Source organism: Canis lupus, chromosome 23 (genome assembly GCF_048164855.1).
Source record: "Canis lupus baileyi chromosome 23, mCanLup2.hap1, whole genome shotgun sequence".
In the NCBI taxonomy this organism is placed as follows: domain Eukaryota; kingdom Metazoa; phylum Chordata; class Mammalia; order Carnivora; family Canidae; genus Canis; species Canis lupus.
The window spans coordinates 33,346,943-33,367,828 of NC_132860.1; the positions used below are offsets into that span (position 1 = coordinate 33,346,943).

At 36.9% G+C, this 20,886-nt stretch overlaps 1 protein-coding gene across 2 annotated transcripts in view; it reads right to left on the reverse strand.

The window, feature by feature from the left end:
* TENM4 (teneurin transmembrane protein 4) overlaps positions 1 to 20,886 on the reverse strand; it is a 2,813,748-nt gene that overhangs the window by 1,847,072 nt on the left and 945,790 nt on the right. The window contains exon 7 of one of the 2 annotated variants that reach the window (XM_072794811.1): positions 10,962 to 11,106. The exons of the other annotated variant lie outside the window; for it this stretch is intronic. The gene's annotated coding sequence lies outside the window, so the exon portion shown is untranslated. The remainder of the gene's footprint in view (positions 1 to 10,961; positions 11,107 to 20,886) is intronic. 2 annotated transcript variants of the gene reach the window in all.

Genomic DNA, 20,886 nt, shown 5'->3' on the forward strand with positions numbered 1-20,886 from the left:
CATGAAAATTAATAAACTTTAATTAAATATAACACCATGGATGAATTTTAGCAACAAAATATTGAATGAAAAAGCAAGCAGTAACAGACTACATATAGGATGGCACCATTATTATTGCAATCCATTTTATTTTTTTTACATGTATGTCTTCCCACTAGACTATTAGTTCTTTGGGGACAAATTTATTTTATTTATTTATTTTTCCCCCTAGAATAGTTTTATTTATTTATTTATTATTAATTAATTAATTTATTTATTTTTTATTGGAGTTCAATTTGCCAACATATAGCATAACACCCAGTGCTCATCCCGCCAAGTGCCCCCCTCAGTGCCCATCACCCAGTCACCCCAACCCCCCACACCCCCCCAACCCACCTCCCTTTCCACTACCCCTTATTTGTTTCCCAGAGTTAGGTGTCTCTCATGTGAGGACAAATTATTTTAAATTCATCTTGGTAATATTTGTATTTCCTCAACATTTGCCATGGTGTTCAATCCATCAGATGCACTTGATACATATTTATTCAATGTGTTGGACTCATCAATCTATGACCATTCTGGTTTCCAATTATCCTTTGGATTCTGAACTATCTGACATCTCCTGTTTTGATTTGGCTCCTGATTTCAGTCTCCTTCTGAACCTGATATTGCTCTATGTGATATATTTTAACATAACATCTATATCCTTCTCTATGTCTGATTTCAGATTGTTCCTATTTATGGTTTGCTACTCCAGTGGTAGAAACAGCAGATGGAAGAAATCTCTGACCAATCTTCACTTTGAAGTACAGAACTCTTATCTGTTCCACTAATGATGTAAGATGTGCAAAACTAGTTTCATGAATAATTACAGTTTTGAAGAATTACATTGAATCAACATCAATGCTGTGGATTGAAACTCTCCATTCCCAATGCCTCAATCCTCTTAACAATACAAATGGCAATACAATTCTCTTTGGAAGCTGCTTGATATGTACCATGTTTCCAAATCATTCATAGGGTCCTAGAACAGTTCCAGTGCATTGGAAGGAAATATGAAATTCATTACTCCAGCAAGTCACCAAGGATAAGAATTGTTTCCACAGCAGCAGCAGCATCATATATAATCTCCCAGTCTCAGTTTGAGGGCTTCTAAGGACACAGAGCTCACTATGTCAGATGTAGTCCTTCCATTATTGCATGGTTCTAATTGGCCAAAATCTTTCCTTCTATTCATCCAAACTATCATTTTCTACTCCTCTCTCTCTTTCTTTCTTTAATCTGAAAAAGGGAAAGCAATATAAGGAAGACAATGAAGACTTGGAACTTGGCGTTTTGTCTGAAATTCTGTTCCACGAGGGACCTTAGCCAATGCCCTTGAAACTCCACAGTCTCAGTTTTCTCATCCATAAATGAATATAAAACACCCAACCAACAATGTGCCTTACAATATACTGGGTCTTCAATGAATGTAAATTTATTTTAAAATAAATCACACAACCCTTCCTTCAGAAATAATGATATTAAACCATGGTCACTTCTGTGATCACTTGTGCTGAGTCTACTTCTGTCCACTACTTTTATCTCCTTATCACTCACTCTACCTAAAGACTAATAGTGTGAAAGGAGGCCACTCTGGCCACAACATTTTTGCTCCTCCTGGGCCAGAGGACTCTTCTATTACAGGAATGCAGGAAAGGAAAGCAGGAGAAAACTGTCTAATGATATATGAAGTACATAGCATTTAAACTAGAAGACATTGTTAAAACCCAGAATGTTGTGTGTCCTAGAGCAAGTCTTTTTGCCCCTCAACCTCTCTTTCTTGATCTGTACAACAGAGATAACAATGCTTACATTTTGTGTCTATTCTGAGGGTTGAATGAGAAAAGTCTATCAAACAGTGCTTAGAAGTCTTCTAGTTAGCTAATAGGGCTCAGGAAATGGTAGTTGTCATTATTATTTGGTACACTGACACTGTTCTCACCATCGGTATATTGAGATAGTATCAGCAGCCTGAAATAACAAATAACTTTTCATTCATTTTTATTATTCAAATTAATTCTCAAGTTCCCATCTGCTAGACAACCACCCCTGTCAGCATATTCATGCCTTAAATTATCCAAGAAACCAAAGGCTTTATAAATTCCAGTAGGGTCAATCCTATTTCTAAATACACCATGGAAGAATAACTGGATAAGCAGAACGGTTTATGATGGGATGCCATTTTGTACCATGAGCGATTTTATTTCTGCTCTTTGCAGTATAAACTTCATGTAGTGAAGAATGCCCTTATTGTTTGACTAGGTCTCTTCTCACTACTGAGAAGACATGAAAGTAACCTCTCAGAATGTTTTCAGGGAGAAAAGGATGCTGCTCCACTCAGGAATATGCTTAACTGGGGTTACCCCTCGTCATCCCATATGTAGACACAAGATCAATTCCTACATAAATTATCTGACCTCTCTAAGACACAGTCCCCACAAAATGGAGACTTGAATTATGCATTCTTTTGGGTCTTTTTCACATTTATCACTTGTTGATTTTGCAACAAACCCTACAGAATATTTCAGGTTAATGACCAAATTGCTATTAGGTTACACACCTGACACTGGCAATTCCAGAATTCAGCTTCTCCATGATTGTAATGGTATCAATAATAATTAACTTCATGGTGCCAAATTTGATGTTGTTACCATTGTAAAGTTTTTTATAACAGAGTATTTGTTCCTTTTTCTAACTTTTGGGAATTCTGCCTCCTGTTAGATTAGAAACTGCCAGAAAGAACAACCCTGTCTTATTTAATTTTGTTTACTCAGAAACTAATTTAATTCTAGTTCCATTTCTTCATCCATAAAATGGGGATAAGGATAATAAAAATAATAGTAATAATATAAGGCCTTCTTCACTGAATATTTGTAAAGAAAAATAAGATAAAATATATAAAAGTATCATATAGGGGCACCTGGGTGGATCAGTCAGTTGAACAACCGACTCTTGGTTTGGGATGGGGTTCAAACCAAACCAATCTCAGGGTCATAGGACTGAGCCCTGCACTGGACTTCCCACTCAGTGAGGAGTCTGCTTGGGATTCTCTCTCTTCCTCTCCTCACTCATGTGCACTTTCTCATAAATAAATAAATAAATAAATAAATAAATAAATAAATAAAATCTTTTGAAAAAGTGCTCAATAATTAATATAATTACTTATATTCCAGTTATGTTAGTTTATTTTTTTTTAAACTTTTTTTTTTTTAAATTTATTTATGATAAGCACACAGTGAGAGAGAGAGAGGCAGAGACACAGACAGAGGGAGAAGCAGGCTCCATACACCGGGAACCCAACGTGGGATTCGATCCCGGGTCTCCAGGATCGCGCCCTGGGCCAAAGGCAGGCGCCAAACCACTGCGCCACCCAGGGATCCCCCAGTTATGTTAGTTTACAGATGCTCAACTGATCTCCCTTTTAACATTTTTCATTATAAACTCCTGTAGGACAAGGACTAGTTTTTTATCTCTTTGGCATCTGGTATCCAGATATCTAAACCTAATTCCTATTTAGGAAAATATAATTGATAATGCCTGAATATGGATTTCAAGTCATATTAACCTGGTTTCACTTAAATATCAAGAAAAGTTGAACTTCTGATATAAGCAAAACATAGCTGGAAAAATCACAATTTTATAAGTAGCCATGGCTTAAAAACATCTATAATTTTATAAAAGGGGAAGTATTATTGAAATTCTTTATGAAAAGGGCCATCAGTCTAGAATATGTGCAATAATAACAATAATTCCTTTTGTGTATTATATGTAGTTATACTTCTGAGGCTGTTTAATTCTTAATTCCTATGTTTTACAAACAACCAAGTGAGAATCTCATTGGTTAAGGACCTTGCCCAGGTTTACACAATAAATTAGTGACCTAGTTTGGATGTAGCAATCTAGTTCCTTGGACTTACCATAGGGAAATCATACTGAAGAGAAAGGAGGATCATGAATTAATTAAACCATAATTTTCTCTAATATCAAAGATGCATTCTTTTTCATCCTTAATCTCTAACTTGTTTACTTGGGGGTTTTTTTCAATGTATTACCAAATTTTACAAGTTTTTATTTTATGAATTTAGGAACTGTGCCATATTTATGTTTTTATTTCCATTCCTATGTAAGTCTCTGTTATACATGAGACATTCGATCCTTTTTCAATGAACGAAGGAATGCAACATGTGCTCTTTACATGTGCCTTGTCTTTTCTCTCATACAATGGTCCTCATTTTGTATTCCTCTACACACCTTGTTTCCTATGCCATCGTCTCTATTATACAGTCCTGTTAATCCTCCACTCTCCCAGATTTCACTGTATGATTGGAAAATATTTTCGTTGACCCCCAAAGATTCTTTTTTCCCATTAATCAAACTCCTTCTAAAATTCCATTTGCTCTCTCTACTTGGCTACATCCCAAAAGCCAGATAAATACTGACTTTTTCATAAATTCTCCTCAGATTCAATGCCAAGAATCATTTCTCTTCCACCTCTATATTCTCTCAAAACTAGACCTGATATTTGTGGCACTTAGTACATTTTATATCTGCATCCACATTTATATCCTACAACATTTTGGGCCAGTTAATTCTTTAATTCTTTGCTGTGGGGTATTGACTGTACTGTGGATTGGCAGATGTTTAACAATGTCTTTGGCTTTTATTCACTAGATGTTGATAGCACACACTCAGTTGTGACAACCAAAAATACCTCCAGAAATTGCCAGATATCCCATGGAAAAAAAAATCCCTGCCCCCCACATTGAGAACCTATGATTTAAGTCTATATGCATATCCACATTCATATGCAAAGAATAAGACTGATTGACTGATCTTCATCTATGTTAGGTACTAGGCAAAATAGCGTAGGTTATCTATTTTAGTTTTATTGACGATTTTAAGTGGTATTATTGGCACCAATTTAGACATGAGGAAAGCATGGCTCAGAGAGATAAACAACTTAAAACAAAATGCACTGTAGCATGTACATGTGTCTTTGCACCACGTTACCTGACAATTTAGGATGAGCAGGATTCTTGTCGCTTCCACCTTTCTACCTCCGACAGGGTCTATTGTGTGGTAGTTGTAAAATAATAAAAAAATCAGTGAACCAAAAGAATGCTCTCAGACTTACCACATGAGCTACACATTCTCTCTGGGCTTCACATATTCTGGATTTGCATTACTATGAATTGCCTATCTATTCCTTAACCTTGGTATATTTATTTTAAGGATGTAAATTGGATTAAGTTACATTGCTTAAGTGAAGTATTTAATAATATAATTTTGTTAATCTTTCTGTCTATCTTCAAGTTTTGGTATCATAGTACAATGAAAAACACATGAGCTTTCAGAATCAAAATGTTAAATTTAAATTCTCACTTCATGCCTAACCAGCGATGTGGCATTTACTTCAAAAACTAAACATTCCTTGGTTAGTGCAAAGAATATAGAGATGAAAACTGCATTCCTGATTACCTAGAGATTTATACTCTAGTAAAGGGGAACAAAACTTGAAACAAAATTAATTCAAATACAGAGCTATAATGTTAAAAGCATATACAAAGTATAGCGATAGCACAGAGGAAGGAAGGATAAGAATAGGAGGTAAGGATAGGAGAATTTCCAGGAGAGTCAGCAATCATGGTGGGATACACAGAGCCAATACACAAGCATCTTCAACTTCCTTAAGTCTCAATTTCACCATTGAAAATAAGGATAATTATATCTGCTTCACAGGGTTGTTACAACTACTAAATCATCGTGTTGGACAGATGGTAGGTACATGATAAACACTGCCTCCTTTTTATTTCCTTTAAAAGGTAAGGGTCATGTCATCAATCATTTTTTATAGGTCACCTTTTATATGGCCCTAGGAAAATATGAGGAATTTTCATGATTAATTCTTTGTATATAAATCTTCAAATTCTTTGTATATTATTCCCTAAGGAAGATGAGCAAGTTCTACATCCCACTGCAAAATGTTGTACAGATATTTTTATCAGAAAAAAAAAGAAAAAGAAAAAAGGCATCTTCCAAAAGCCTTCCATGACCTTCTTCCTTTTCTTAAAAAAAAAAAAAAAAAAAGCAAAAACTATACAACCTGAACATTCTCCCATGGATGCTTTCTGTTCTGCTCAGTGACAGCAAATACCAGAACAGAACAGAAAACCCTGAAAAGTAAAATCAAATCCCAAGTGCTTTACACATCTTTCTGAGCCTCTATGGAGGATTCTAAAGATTGACTCTTCTGTTATTCAAACTGTTTCACCCACTGCCCTCTGAGAGCTCCAGACTTGGACTGTATTTGGCATCTTTATCCCCTAATGTCCGTTGTCATCAAGATAAGTTTTTATTTCTCTTTGTAAAGTGACAGCAGAGATCTAGAAAGATGAAGAATCTTTCCCCACTGAGCTTCAAATAACTCACTTCTAAAGCACTTCCATAATTCTCACGGTGGCCATGAGGTTGTGAAGTCTCATTATCTCTGACCTTGGTCTTTCTCAGCATCTATGACCCATGAGAACAAAGGTCAGTTGCTGACATTCTTTCATTCAACCAACATTTACTGAACACTTGCCAGGTGCCAGGTATGGTGCTGGGTTATAGGAATATGTCAAGGATTTATTCACTCTGAAATAACAAGGTGAATATAATCTGGTTTTCTTCATTTCAATAGTCTTGTTTTCTTCCCTTTTTGGAAAGCTGTCAATATAGTGAAAACATATTTAGCAAACTTTATATTAGGCATCTTTGCCGCTCCAACTCTTAGTAAGTCTCTCAATATAATATAAAATTCAGAACAGCTTTAAAATGGGCCCTGGTCTTAATATATAGGAATATCTTGAGCTAAAAGTTCGGTATAGAATAATTTCTATCATTAGTGAAATGATCTTTCTACAGTTTATTGTAGTCAGCTCATCTTAAGAAAAAAAAATACTGGGGATCCCTGGGTGGCTCAGTGGTTTAGCGCCTGCCTTTGGCCCAGGGCGCCGTCCTGGAGTCCCGGGATCGAGTCCTGCGTGGAGCTCCCGGTGCATGAAGCCTGCTTCTCCCTCTGCCTGTGTCTCTGCCTCTCTCTCTCTCTATGTCTATCATGAATAAATAAATAAAATATTTAGAAAAAAAAAGAAAGGCTTTAAAGAAAAAACATACCTACTTGTGTTGTGAGATGTACCTTATATTTCATGATTAGTAGACATTGTTTGCATTGGCCTTGCAAATTACATTCTTTACGTCTCCAGGTGAATTTATCTTGCAAGGGTATTCAATAGCTCTGTTAGATTTGATCTCAATACACACAAATACAACACAAACAAGAACGCATACACTTTACATCCATCTTTTCCCCTTTACATAGGTCTGAATCAGTAGTGAGTACAGTATGGAATTGAGGGATATTCATTGGCCTAGTTGGCTAGAAAGGTCCCAGCTATTCAATTTGAAAGATTCAGAAAAGTTGAGAGATAAACTTGAGTTTGACATGAGATATCAACCTCTAAGGTGTCAAATGCAAAATATCAGACGATGGCAGTTGGGGACACATGGAATTTGGCCAAGCTATACAGCCAAGAGATCCTGAGGTAATAGCTAGAAAGCAGGAGGCAGGGCCCAGCCTCCTGGGAAAGAGTTGGCAGGGCAAGGTGAGGGTGTCAGGCCCATAGCAGGCAAAGATCATAGTACCAGGATCCTTTGTCAGTGAGGACTAGAAGCAGAACATGAGGCCCTAATAGCAGCCTGGAAGCACAATCTGGAAGCACAGTCACACCTGGTGATGGACTGATAAGGGCTATGTGCTAGGTTTCTGAAAGTGCCTAGTATCGCTCTTAAACTTGCACATGAGCAATGCACAGACTATATCTAGATGGCAAGTTTTATCAGGAAAGAATCACATATTCTTCTATTAGGCTAGATTCTCAGAGACTCAGGGACCAGTCAGGGCAGAAGCAATGAAGTATGTGTTGCAACAGGATAGAACCAGCATACCTATGGCACATAGTCTATATAGATACACCTACCCTGGTATACAACATACACTCCTTAAATAATGATATGTGAGTAAATATAAGATAAAGTTTGAATTCAGCCTGTGTGGAAATAAATGTAGTCATTCATTTATTCATTCATTCACTCATTTAATAAATATATACTCAGTGCCAACTATGTGACTCTTGCCTTCAGGTATACAGCAGAAAACAAGGCAGAAAAGGTACTTGCTCTCCTGGAACTTACATTTTGTGAGGAGAGAAAGTGATAATCAAGATTCAAATAGGATAATTTCCAAAAACATGCATGCCTTGGAGACAACAAAATATGGTACAGGGATAAGAATTTTGCCTCTATATCTACATAAAGACAATTATGGCTAAATATAGATTAATAGGACATGAAGGGGCCTAGCTCTGCCTTGCAGATATAATGGTATGTCTACCATTTGTTTTCCTTCCTCTAATCACATTTTCTGATTTGACTGTTATATCACATTCTCTTTTTGCAACCTTCTCCCAAAATTTAATGTTATTTAACTAAAACATATAAATAACATCTAGTTTTCTTCAGCAATATATTTGAAACTAGCTGAAAGGGGCAAACAGAAGGGCAGGGTGAACTTTGGGATCTAGGAAGAACACTCTTCTTCAGAGCACTAGATTATCCAATGCCAGCATATGGTTTATGCATAGTCAGTGCTCAATAAAAATTCTCTTTCCTTGTACCAAGAGAATAAGGAAAAATGGCATATTCTCCTCCTGGGTGTACCCATGACTTTTGACTTTACATTATGCACAAATTAGGTCCCAGTATATGTCAAAACTTTAAATCCACAGATTTCTTTGTGAATTCCTTGCACACATCAGTTTAAGCTCAGTATGACCCAGGGATCACTAGAAGTCTCTTGTGTGTATAAGTGAAGAGCCTTTTGAAAGCTGAAATTTGATTTATAGAAAAGGGAATCATTGCCACAACAAACTATTTTTTTATTATTCTAATGAATGAAAGAAGAGATAAGCTCAACCTCTAATTCTTGTTTGGATGCCCACATTGCTAAGTTATTAATCTCATCATGCCTCTGTCTTCTTGTTTGTAAATAAAGGGATGCCTAATTGCTTTGAGGCTCAAAAGAATTACATGTTCATGTAAACTCACATGCTGAAAATATATAACACAGTGCTTGGCACATAGTACACATTTAATAAACATTTTCTTCCTCTTTGAGGAGCTCTGGGTTTAATTTCACACAAGTTACAAACCGAAACCATAAGGATGAAAATAAAGAATATAAAATTTGAAAATGTGTAATTTACTGAAAGCACAAGAACCATTAATTGTCAGTGATGGTTCTCATTAAACTAGCAGCATATGTTGCTATTATAAGGATGTTTGTCATGAGCTCCTGAGAGGTCTATTAACAATAAAATCCTATTATTCCAGATGTTTCACATCCATGTAATACACCCACAATAATTAATTTCATATGGGCTAAATTCATAAATCTAGAAAACTAGAAAGACACGTTATTCACCACAGAAGGCGTCTTACATTCTATTTATAATCAGACTGAAATGCTAAAAAATGCCATTAATTACAGGGAAGCCCACTATCATTTTTCTTTATCTCTAGAATGGACTTTGAATTTTAAAATAATCCATTATGATTCTAAAGGCAGCATCTGAACAAACAAAGAGAAGAAGTTGCTACCACATTTGCTGCTGCAGCCCCAGCCTCTCCTCCTACGAGCATGGCTATCACTGCCTTTCTGCTGCGACCTCCAGTTGGCATAGGCTGAGCCCCCACTTTGGGTCAGGAACTCTATGGGGGGCTTTACATGTGCCATGGCTTATCTTCTCAAAATCTCTGTTAGTGAGATAACTGCCTCATTTCATGAAATCTTCCCTTTATAGAGGATAAATCCTCAAAGAAGTGAAATAACTGATCCAAGGCCACAGCTCCTCAGTAGTAGAGCTAAGATTTGAACTCAGAACTTTTACACCATAATCTGGTTTCTTTTCACATTATCAGGTGGCCTAATCCACAGCACCAATAAAAACTTTCATTTATTCCTTGCCTGACTTAACCTGTGAGATAGCCTGAGATATGGAAAGATAGAAAGGGGACTCTCCAACAGAGAGTCTGAAGGGAAACTACTGCAACTACCACTCAGTGCCATAGTTCCCTTCACAGAGGGCTGGACCAAGAATTAAACCCCACATTCAGTAAACCCTATACCTCTTGAAAGCAGAAACACATCTTTTCTTAGCACCTGTCATTCACTCTGGTACATAAAATCAATGTTTATGGAATGACTATTTATCATACGGCTGGAGATCATGCAAATTTGGGTCACAGAAGGAGAATAATTCAACAGGTGAGATTTTAAGTTTATGGCATTGAGGATTAACCATGGATCAAGAGAGCCTGGAAGAAATAATTTATTGCTTTCAAACTTGAGACTGGAACTGCTAGAACAGCAATTGTATCACAGAAAAAAATAGCTATGTTAGTAGTTAATATTTGTTGAGAAATAGCTATGTGTCAATCACTATACTAAGATTTTTGAATCCTCATAAGAACGTTATGAGATAGATGCTCTTATTGTTATACCTGGGCACAGAGAACTTAAATAAGAAAGATCACACAATAAGATATAGAGCCAGGATTCAATAGCAGAAGTCTGGCCCCAGAGCCTGCTCACCACCACTATACTACATGCCTCTTGTGAATTCAAGCTACACTAATGGGATACCATGGAAGTGGGGATTCTCTTATCTGTTTATAGTTTGTCTATTAGATACTCTTGCAAGAGAAATTTAGCTAGACAGCTGAACTGTCTGTCTGGCCATAGGAATCAGGAAACATCAAAAGGAAAAAAGATAGCCTCCAAGAATCTGGAGAAGCTGGATACCACATAACACAGCGCTAGAACATTTGACATATGCTCTTACCTTTCATCTTCACTGGAACTGTGGCTGGTGGCAGTCTGGTGTTCAGAACTTTGACTTTCAAGTCAAAGAGAGCTGAGTTCAAGTCCAGCTCTGATATCTCTTAGTGGTGTGACCTGCGCTGGTTCATGACCTTCCAATCCCTCATCTGTAAAAGGTATGCAATTATAATACCTCTAATATATTAGAGGACACTGGAAAACTTAAGCAAGATAATACAAGTAGATTATTAGTATAATTCTTGGAATATGCTTAAATGTTCATATAGATATTGTCTATCATTAGTAGTCCTCTTTTTACATATGAGAAATCAGAGGATTTGAGGGATGTATAAATAAATGATGAGAGAGAAAAACCACAGATGTTGATGAAAAAATCTCTTCTCTGTTCTATCTCCAAGTAGTGGCAACAAAGAGGAAACTTATATTCATTCAGTAGCTTCTGAGAAATGGCCATTTTGGGCAGCCCGGGTGGCTCAGCGGCTTAGCGCCGCCTTCAGCCCAGGGCCTGATCCTGGAGACCCGGGATCGAGTCCCACGTTGGGCTCCCTGCATGGAGCCTGCTTCTCCCTCTGCCTGTGTCTCTGCCTCTCATGAATAAATAAATTTTAAAAATCTTAAAAAAAAAAAAAGAAATGGCCATTTTTACATTCTACAAAGTCTGTTGGGTCCTGTGTCCAGTGCTAGCTCCAATCCACAAATGTTCTGGGTGAGTTAGTTTTCTGTTCCATTCCACAGATAAGGAATGTCCAAAGTGGAAGTAATCTATTCCTCTCAACCTCATGTGATATAAAAGACAGTGAAATGAAAACAAATAATCAAGGAATCCATTTTCTTTCTGTTTTCAGGTTTATAATATTTTGCCAGAGATGACTTCTAGTAACCACTACCATTATATTTGTTTGCATGAATTTACAAGTTGCAAAGTCTTCCTGCATATATCTCCTGTTAAGTTGCTGGGATGTTGGCATCTCTTTCCCATGATTTGGAAACTGAGGCTTGAAACATTTGAATGCATTGACCCAAGTCATATGAACAACAAGAAGAATTTCATCAAATCTCGTCTCTTGCTTAAAACCTACCATGGCTTCTCGCTGCTCTCAAAATAAAATCTGAATTCCTTTCTTTGACTGCTATATAACCTTGCTGCTGCCAACTTGCCTAACCTCACCTCAGGCCACTCTTCCTTTTGCTTATAATGCTCCCACAACATGAGATTTCCTTCAAAGGAAGAAGATTCTCAGCTCTTTCTTGCCTTGGGCCCTACCTATGGTCTGAGGACACAGAGGCATCCAACTGGCAGAATTTTGGGCAGAACACACCTGAGATGTATAGGAGGCAGTGGGACACAGGTTTCATGTAGAAATTCTAGAGAGTTCTGCTCTGGAATGCTACTGAGGCTCCTTTATATCCCATACATGGAGTTATTGAAGAGAAATTCTGTTTGAAAATTATGGTCCAAAGACCTGGAGGAGACAACTAACATTATTGAGTTCTTGATGTGTGATATCTTCTTAACTTTACATGTGAGTTACATTAGAGGGAAATAGAGTTGATGAGATAAAAATAACTTGTCCAAAGATACACAGTTTCTAAGAGGCAAGTTGGTATTTAAACTCATTTATTGAATTCTACTACATACGACATTTCCCCTCTAAAAGGATGCCTTGATGCTACATTATCAGGATTATTTTACTAGGGCTATTTTAATTTCCTTACTAAGGACTCGAATGGTTCAAGACAGAAAAATGGAGCTAAGCATAAAGGGGGAGTTAGCTGGCCCTGTGTCTGGGGAACACAGCTAGCAGGACTGGGAGACAGGGAAGCCTCAAAAGGAACAGAATTTAGATACACCTTATTTGTAAGATAAAATTATGGAAAAAATCGTGTTTGAATCACATGGTATATTTCTACTAGTTTTAACATATTATGAATTAACAAGAGACATTTAATAAAAGCTTCACCCATCTTCAATTCTACTGTTTCAATTGTTGAAAACAAACAGTACAATTTAATTACATCCTAAAGACTTGTCATGCATAGACAAATTACAATGAATTTTCTAGGGTTTTATGTTAAGAAAATCTACTTTCTGAGATATGTGTGTGGTTAAATACTCCGAAAAGCAGTGTGGGATGGATAATGTTTGGACTTCAGAATCAAAAGGTCCGGGTCAAGACTCACCTCCTATATTTGCTGAGGAATCAGAATATATCAGGATCTCCTTGTTACTCACCTGCAAAATGAGTGAATTTCTAATATGTATTTGCAGGGCTACTGTTTAAGTAAAAACAATATATATCAAAATATTTTCTATCAAATGTTGAAATCTAGCACGTCTATTCATATTACAAAAGGAATAAATGAATGAACAAGACATGAAAACTTTGAGATCCATTTTAAATAATCTTACCAAGGCATGCTTATTGGTTATGTTTTCATTTAGAAGTATTAATTCACTACCTACATTAATTCTAACTATGTTTCATATTTCTCTGCAAGAATAAAGGATCACTATTGTTTACTGATAATTATCTTTAAAAATTACTAGAAAACAACATAATAATGATTTAAAAAACTATGCTCACAAAAAGTGTCACAGGATTGCATCAAGATTTTGTGCTCATTCAGTCCCTTTTAGTAGAAAATGATATGGTTCAACTCACAAAACCTTCTACTTTTTATTTTATTATAAAAAAAAACCCTCTTTTTGCTTCATTCTTTTTTTTAGAACTACCTAAAGCTCCCATTATCTTCATAATGCATTTGGAAATGTGAAACCTTTCTTCACACGCTACCTGATTTTTAAGATTTTATAAAATTGCATTTTTCACTTATGCCCACATCAAATGCTTGATTGAATCAATGACTTTTTTTTTTTTTTTCTTTTTGCAACCTTTTGAATTCAATAGCAGTTAGTAACAAGGTAAATGTGATTTTTCCCAATCTGTGATTTTGGTTCCAAAACTGAATTTAACAAAGGTTTAAGCTATAGAGTAAATATATATAAAAAGTGTGTGTCCGGGATGGCAAGTATCTAGAACATGAACCACCCTTCCTTATGTCTTGCACCCAGAACAGACATTGCTGATCAACTGCAATTCCCCCTTTGAGGCTACTTTTCAACTTTTCAATACAAATACTGAATCATAAGTTGGTCATAACTAGCTATAAAATGAAATGTGTTTATCCACATAAGCTTATAGATATAATAACTTCTAATGGATGAAAAGAGAAATAATTCAAAGTGGGCAATGCATTGTATATATTCTGGAGAGACAAATACCTAGAGTGGTGATAAAGGAAAGAAGAGCCAGAGTTAGCAATAAAGAAGATAGTCAGTATTTAACCAGAGAACTTAATTTTGTACAAAATTCTGTCAGTAGTCTTAGAATGCATGCCTAGACCCCCTGCCTCTCAGGCAGTCCTTCTCTCTTTGATACGTCTATATGTTTGCACAAATCTAGAGTGAATGTGCTATTTAAGTACATATCATTTTATTTATTTTTAAGATTTTATTTATGTACATATGTATGTATGTATTTTAGAAAGAGAAAGAAAGAGTGCACAAGCAGGGGCGGAGGGAGAGAGAGTGAGAGAATCCTCAAGCAGACTCCCTGCTGAACATGGAGCCCAATGCAAGTTTGATCCTAGTACCCTGAGATCACAACCTGAGCCTAAACCAAGAATTGGACACTCAATCAACTGAGCCACCCAGGTGCCCCAAGTATATATCATTTTAAAAAGTGGTTCTGTTATTCTGGGAATGATTCTGCTGAATATTTGGCCTGTCACTTGACGCTTTGTTGGCTTTGGGTATTAATTAGTTCATTTTGGTCATTTTCATCAATTTGTTCATTTTCTCTTAACCTCACTACATGAAATACTTTTTAAAAAATGACTTAGCCCCACATAAAGCTAATATCTGTTCTTTGCTATATATTATTCCAGAGACACCATGGAGTCCACAATTACCTAGACACAAGATTCTCTTATGAAAGACTATGATGAATTTTATATTTATCCTAGTGTTAGAAGATATTTTATGGAGGGGAAGGATGCAGCCCAAACCTAGCTGAGAAAGGAGATGAGGAAAAATATTCAATAAGAATTTAGGAAAACTTTCAAATATGGATGATACATTTTCCATTTAATTACCTGACTATCTCCCTGTACTAATTTTCTCCCTACTCCACTTTCTGGGGCCATTTGACTACCACTTATACAACTAGCCTAGCCCAGGATCTGGAACAATACTACATAGAATAGGTTATGTTTGCAAAGCATTAGTTGGGTTGAGATAGCACAACATCAGATAAACTTTTTATTAAATCTTCTTTGATCCATATCTTACTAAATGTTCTACACTGTATATATTAAAAACAAAACAAAACAAATAAACAAAAAAAACTATCCAAGATAGTTTTCTCCAAGATTGATACTTAAAGCAGTCCTATGCCTAACTAAATTCCTGATGTTATGCCCTAATTTTGGTAACAGCTCATCTACTCCCAAATTTTATTCATGCACCTAGTAATCACTTATTGAGTATCTATTATATTGTCAGAATAATCATTAGCATTTTGATATAGAGATAAATTAAGATAGTTACGGTGCTTCTGATCTGTTGGGAGACATACATGTTTATGAATCCAGATTTAAATAACGCATACAGAAGGAAGCAGTTAAAGATGGCCTAGGAAGTCGAAAATGACTTCTCAGATAAAAGAAATGTAAGTTAAGTCTGGAAAGGAGGAACCATAGTTTGATGTGTCTCAAAGGAAGAAGACAGTAAAAGCATATATAAAAGCAGTAGAAAGTAAAAGTAAGCCTGGAGTGCAGGTTGTTCATGAGTGCTGGAATAAGATGATGGCACAGCTGTGACAAAAGACCTCTGGGAAGGTAGGTTGGAGGCAGATTGTGAAGGCCTTTGATGTCATGCCAGAGTTTGGTGTTAAACCTGGAGGTTGCTGAGGCACCTGGGTGGTGCAGTTGGTTGAGTGTCTGACTCTTGGTTTTGAGTTTAGGTTGCTGTCTCAAGGTCCTGAGATCCAGCCCCATGTCAGACTCTGTGCTCAGCATGTAATCTCCTTGAGACTCTTTCTCCTCCCTCTGCCCACTCTCTAAGCACAAACAAATGCATGCTCGCTCGCTCGCTCTCTCTCTCTCTCTCAAATAAATATTTTTTAAAAACCCTCAAAAGCCCCATACTGGAGTCTGGTAATTTTAAGCAAGTGATACATCAGAATTACCTGAGAAATGTATTCGATAAAGATTCTTGATGTCAGCACAGATACTGCACCAGCACAGATACTGAACCACAGATACTGATACTCCTGAGGTGTACTCAGTATCTCTGTTTTTAAGGAGCTATCTAGTAATACTGATCTACAGCAGGGTCTTAGACTCACTAGGGTAGCCCATATTGTATCCATAACCTAGTTCAGTCATCTTTACTTATTCTCATCAATTCCCTCCAGAAAATGGCATTCTGCTCCTGAACACCAGCCTCAAAAACATTGAAGGGCTCTCCACTGAAGTTGCTCTCCAAAGCCACGCAGGTGTTTAGGGAACAAGTGGAGAGCATAATCCAGAACTCCTGAAATCCAGTCCACATTTTGATCTTTTCTTGTTTCCCTTTGCCTTGTGTAGATGGGATGAGCAAAACGTGGCTTGCCAATGAGTAGAGTCATCAAATCAGTTTAATGTGTAAGAGAGAATTAACACAGAGATAAGATGGATCAGCAATAGGTACTCTAGAATCCCTTCCTTCGTGGTATATTTCTCTTTGTAATATCAATGTTTATTTTATTGTCTTTTTTTGTTCTGAGAGTTGAAAGTTCCTTGAGGGCACAAATGTTTTATTAATAATCTGTACATATCACTATCCAACACAGAGCCCAACCCCTATTACATACTGTGGAATGCTTTATTGATTAAATAAATAAAGTAGTTCCAATAACTATAATAACTCACTATGGTGTTGAATAGTTAGTTTCCTAATATTTACCTGCCTACCCCAATCGCACCCAGACTGATAATCAAGGGAAGGGGCTGTGTCTAGTATTTCTCTATAATTCTAGTGTCTGGCCCAGAATCTGAGATAGAGAAAGCACTTAGTACATAAATGTTGAATGAATTAATTAAATAATGTAAAGAGTTTATTTTCATTCATGTTTAGATTCAAGTCAAACAAGTCATGGATTTTTATTCAATTCTGTCTCTTCAGCCTAGAAAGACTGTGCAAAAAAAAAAAAAAAAAGCAAAGATTTTAAATACTGACAGGCTTCTTTCTTGATGACCTTTACTCAAATTGAGAAGTTGAGGTTTTTATAAGCTAGACTTATCCCATAAGATTACTGAAAAGGTCTAGGTGGGTTGGCAAGTGAACACGTGAGTGTCTTCACAGAGATGTGTGGGGCAAGAAGAGGCCATGAGTGACACAGAAGTTATTATGAACACAGAACTCCCTATGGCTCAACAGGCAAATTCAACTCCAGTATCTTCAGGATAGATTATTTCAAATAATGCTGACAGCCTCAGCCATCTGTGAACAGTTTGGTCATGCCTAACTTCTCTGACCTTTTGAAGTGCCAGGGACTCCTTTGACCATATCCATCAAACTTTGGCAGCATCTAGACTCCGGTTGAGCAAATGGCTCCTCTCAAACAATCTAACCTCATCTATGTAATAAGAGCCTCTCCTATTCAAATAGCCTCCCAGCTTCAGAGGATTTTTTTCCCCATAATTGTACAGAGATTAGAAGAATGGTATTAGGGTGGATGGACAGAATTGTGAAAGAGAATCCAATTAAAAAAAATAACTAGAGAGATCTAGTTAAAAGAATATAAGCATAAGGGGTTTTTTTTTCTGTGCAGAGTACAAAATTATACAGAATTTAAGGTGTATGTCTTTTTTAGTAAGTTTATAACATCAAACATTTTGTGCCTGAGAAATGTCACTTCTCTACCTATGCATTCATGCATTCATTCATTCATTGATACATCTATGAAATATTTAATGAGTGCCTTCCAGTTAGTACAAGGGACAAAAGAGCAAGATATGTCTCTATAATTTAGATTATTACAATATAATCCACAGGTAATTATGGTAAGAGCCAACCACTGTAGTAATTAAGATTGTATGGGACAGAAAAGGAGGACAATCAGGTAATGCTTCATAGTGTAGCAGGAGTCAGGGTTGGAATCACTACTTAGAGGATGATGCATAGAAGAAATGTTCTCTCTACTAAAACATAAAGAACAATTGGAAAATTTTATAGTTGGTCAAATATTTCAGGCAAGGAAATCAGTAGGTATATAAGTCTAGAGATCTGAGAACTCATAGCCTTCTTTGTTTTTTTTGTTTGTTTGTTTGTTTTTAATTTTTATTTATTTATGATAGTCACACAGAGAGAGAGAGAGAGGCAGAGACATAGGCAGAGGGAGAAGCAGGCTCCATGCACCGGGAGCCCGACGTGGGATTCGATCCCGGGTCTCCAGGATCGCGCCCTGGGCCAAAGGCAGGCGCCAAACCGCTGTGCCACCCAGGGATCCCTCATAGCCTTCTTTGAACTGAAAATAGTTCAGTATGGCTAGGGCAACAAGTGATACAGTGTACATGTGAGGAGAGGAAAGAGTGTATATATACAGTGTATATGGGCAACAAGTGACACTGTATATGTGAGAGGGAGGAGAGGGAAGAGGCAAGCAAGAGAGGAAGGAAAAGAGGGAGGTAGGTCTGCGGTCAGATCCTGAGGAGGCCTGCACACCATGGAATATGGGCTTTATTTTGAAAGCACCTGGAAACTATTAAAAGGCTTTAACCAACTGATTGATGTGATCATATTTGGGCTTTAGAGACACTGTGCTGACAGCACTGTGGAGAGTGGATGACAAATGGGGAGGGGTCTACAGACAAGTTTCAATGTCTGAATGAGAGGCGGTGGCTTGAATGAGTGTGGAGACAGACAAGACACAAAGAACTAGTGTATTTTACTTATATTCAGGCAGTAGAAAAGATAGGACTAGATAACTTGGCATTAGAAAGCAAAGGAGAGAAAACATGGATATTCATGGGATGCGGTCTTGACTTTTCTTCGTCTTGAGAGAATTTTTTGGGTCAGCACAGAAAGTATGCCACTCACTCCTAGGTAAGGGCTTCATGTTCTAGTGTTTAGAAATAGAAGTTAGCATCTAAATCACATATGAACTATACTCACATACTAATTTCCGATATATATATATTTTATATATGCCAAGGTGAGGGATAGGGTGAGGATGCCAATTTTACAACTTACTATACTGGCTTTAAAAAGTCTCAAGAATTAGGAATCCCTGGGTGGCTTAGCGGTTTAGTGCATGATCCTGGAGCCCCGGGATCGAGTCTCACATCAGGCTCCCTGCATGGAGCCTGTTTCTCCTTCTGCCTGTGTCTCTGCCTTTCTCTCTCTCTCTCTCTCTGTGTCTCTCATGAATAAATAAATAAAATCTTTTAAAAAAAGTCTCAAGAAGAAAATATATTTCAGGTATTCAGGAATTAGTGATATTAAGGAGAGTTATTTAATGTAGGTGAACAAAACTTATTTTTGCAAATAGCATTATCTGATGAACAGATGAGAGATATATGTCTCCTTTATAGAGTAATTGTTAGGATAAGTACCTATTCTTGGGAAGCGTCTCCTCTCACAGAAGCTCTACATGCTAAGACACCAAGGAAGGAAAAGAAACAAGCCTTTCAGCCTTTATAATTTTACCAAGTTTTTGTTGTTGTTTGTTTGTTGGCATAGTAACATCAAACTTCTCCTGGTTAAAACTGAGGGATAATTTTGTTTTGAAGTACTGAAATAACATTACACAGCTATGAATCCAACCCTGACCCCCATCATCTGTGCTTTTGTGCAAAGTGACTTTCATTGTTGGATGCTCTTCATTTTTTGAAATATGAATACTACATGCTGCACTGTGCATTGGATGAAACAAAGTACATGAAGTTTTTTTCAACTATAATCATAATTTATAGTATTCTTATTATCCATTGTGAATAGAGGTCAGAATCCGTACATTTGAAAGGCAAAGAGAATGAGCCAGAATGTGAATGTGAACACAGAGGAATTTAGGTAAGAAGCACAGTATTCATTTCTCCTCCAGGTGAGGAAGGCTGCATAGTGCCTATATGGCCCTGAGGACACCAAGGTCATTAGCTTTGGAAGAGCAGCAGCACGGTATTTTCAGAAGCATCTGTTTTTGTATAGAGCATTTCACTATAAAAAAAAAACAAAAACAAAAACAAAAAAAAACAGTAGAAGCCATCCTAAGAAAAGATTTTTTATATGTATTTAAAGTCTCCTAAATTTATCACATATAAATGTTGAATATCTCCAAAATGTCAATCAGTCTTGTTTTTCAGTTAACTCAGAATAAAATGATAATGAACTTTGCATTTAGCCTATACTTTACAAAGAGTGAGAGTAATTAGACTTGGAAAAGATCTATCAAGGTATCCAATTTCATCTCTCTGCCCAGAGAGGACGATTCCTCCTGAGAGTTGCCTATTACTGTGTCCTGACTGGTTTTAAAAGTCTCAAAGGAAGAAGTATTTACTATATGCTTGAAGGGCTATTTAATTACAGGCTTAAGAGGAAGGAATACCTGCATAGGAATCAGAAAGCAGCGGTTTTGTTCCTGATTCTGTGGTTTCTTAATTTGTGGTTTTGAGCCAGATGCCCAGCCTAGGCCAGCTAAGCCTCTATTTACAAATAGTATCAAACTCCTATCACAGAATTGTGGTGAGGATCAAGAGAGCAAACACATGTAAACTGACAGATACAGAGTTTGGAATATTATAGTCACCTGACAAATAAAAATTTCTTTCCTTCATAAGGCTCTCTACCTGCCACTCCCTTACTTGCTCCTACCTCCCCACACTAC